Below are 2,500 nucleotides of genomic sequence, written 5' to 3' on the forward strand. Positions count from 1 at the left end.
GTTGATAAGACTGATTTGATATGGATGTCACTGTCAGATAAAACAGAGGCAGAACTGTTTTAGCAGTCAATAATGATATTAATGGAAATTAAAACAGACAGACTGTGGCTCCCTTTCTCTTTGAAACACTGCCATGAATGGCTGCATTGAGAATATTTAAAGGAGAGGTACTATAGCAGTAGTAATGATGTACTGTGAGGGGTTGTCCTGTAGGTAGAAGGAACATTAGCCACTACTTAGAGATAGAGTAATAATGGTAAACATCTGCTAACAATTAATGACATTACTCAAGTCAAATCTCCCATAGTGAGAGACAAGTACAACGTTTTAACAGCAGACACTTGGAAGATGTGAGTATGTGTGTCTGTATCTATCTATCCCTCTATCTACCACCCCTTCTTTCTCTCCACACACACACACACACACACACACACACACACACACACACACGTATACATAGCAGCCTCTTTCAATGTTTAGGTGCAGGTATGCCCATGTGTTTAAGAAGTCCACTTTGCAATGGCAAGATCTGGGGTTCAGACACACTGCAAGATACTTTTGGAAAGTGTTTTCATCTGTAGCCCCTTGCTGATGGTGCCTTGAGAGTAAAGTTGTTAGACACAAATTGTGTAGAAACCCATCATGCATGTGTGTGTGTGTGTGTGTGTTGGTTTGTGTGTAGAAATCTAAACAAATGATTAGAGGTTCTAGTCTAAAGCGAGGTAAAAGTATAAAACTATTAAAGCGGGTTATTTGTGATGATAAAGTCTCAAGGGATATAATTAACAACACTAATTAATCACTCAGGAAAGAAAGAGTATATAAATTGTATACAGCCACAAGATTCCCTTGGCAATAGTTCCAGTTACTACCACCCTTCCTTGTTAAGTGAAAAGAAAAGAGAAAAAAGGGGAATTAGAGAGATAGAAATAAAGATGCATAATCAGATAGACTGACAGATAGCTAGATAGATAGATAGATACACTGACAGACAGACAGACAGATAGATAGATAGATAGATAGATAGAGAGAGAGAGAGAGAGAGAGAGTAGAGAAAGAAACAGACAGCCTTCTGAAGGCTGTGTCCAATATTTTCTTGTATCTTAAAACAGTTTATCCTGGTCACAGTTGGTGCTAATGGAGTCAACCAAGATCAAAATAACATTTAATAAATATATATTTTGGTTTAACATTTGTAACGAGAATTTATACTTTTATAATGAGGAACTTCCTTCTTGTCTGCAGATGTTGTAGAGATTAAGAATGTGAACTGAAACCTGGTTTAGACTGATTAACTTATATTGTACAAAGCTCTAAATTCATTTGTGTTAGTCAGCTAAATCAAGACAAATGATTAGAAAAGCAACAATTTATGTGCTTTTATTTCCATTGTAACCTAAGATAATAAACAACAAATAAAAGAAACTGAAGCACTTTGACAAGCTTCCTCATGAATGGAATCCTAAAATGTTTTAGAACCTCAAGGAAAATAAATAAATAAAAATCAATAAATGTTCTGAATTTAAAGCTAAAGTCAAGAATAATACTTGTAGTTTGACAGCTTAAATTAGCATAGAGCAATCACTGTTATACAAGCACATCTACTTACCTATTCACAAACATATACATGTAAGTACTTACACATCAATGTTACACGTGTTTCTCAGGAATAAACTAACAACAAAAAGAAACCTTACATTTCTCTTCTCTTTCTTCTCCAAAAGAAGACATCACTGATTATAAACAGACTAAATACAATAAAATCATTGATGGTTGATATTGAATCAGGTAAGAACTGGTCGAAAAAATAAGAGAAATAACATGGTTCTACAAATAGATAAGTTAATCACTGAATTGTCTGGCACAGTCACAGTACAGTACTGTGCAGTGTCAAGCACATTACAGTACAGTGTTAGTCACATTATGATGTAAGTCTGATCATAGCACAGTATGACCAAGTTCGAAACGGTAATTATTACAACTTGTGCCAAAGGTGTACAATGCATATTTGTAAAACATATGACATACATAAAAACATAAGATAGCTGAAATTTGCTATGATGATTCGGTGTCTGACTGAAGATTGAAGGCTTCGAATGATTTGTCTGTGTTCCGTATTTGTCCCTTCCTGTATTTCACGTTCTTTATATATAAAACATTTATTCTTATATATATATATATATATATATATATATATATATTATATATAGATAGGTAGATTACATACTACATACACAAACAAAGAGAAAAGAAACAAACAAACAAACAAAAATACCCTGTTGTTGATGTTGAAATTCCTTGGATCTAGGTTAGAAACCGGTTCTGTCTCCAATGACAAGAAATCTTGAAATAAACTGAATAATGGCATACATACAATATATATATATATATATATATATAAACAGTTATGAACTAAAAATTGTGTTAGTGGTGTAAACATTATTGACATCTTCCCCAGAGCACTGTGCCACAGCAAATCAGTGAACAAGTAAAACACATT

At 33.6% G+C, this 2,500-nt stretch overlaps 1 protein-coding gene across 6 annotated transcripts in view; it reads right to left on the reverse strand.

The window, feature by feature from the left end:
- The window catches only part of LOC115215227 (basic immunoglobulin-like variable motif-containing protein), a 103,064-nt gene that overhangs the window by 79,576 nt on the left and 20,988 nt on the right, over positions 1-2,500 (reverse strand). For 3 of the 6 annotated variants that reach the window (XM_036505308.1, XM_036505307.1, XM_036505309.1), the window contains exon 2: positions 1-30. This exon is cut by the window's left edge and continues 73 nt beyond it. The exons of the other annotated variants lie outside the window; for them this stretch is intronic. The gene's annotated coding sequence lies outside the window, so the exon portion shown is untranslated. The remainder of the gene's footprint in view (positions 31-2,500) is intronic. 6 annotated transcript variants of the gene reach the window in all.

Source organism: Octopus sinensis, linkage group LG8 (assembly GCF_006345805.1).
Source record: "Octopus sinensis linkage group LG8, ASM634580v1, whole genome shotgun sequence".
Taxonomy (NCBI): domain Eukaryota; kingdom Metazoa; phylum Mollusca; class Cephalopoda; order Octopoda; family Octopodidae; genus Octopus; species Octopus sinensis.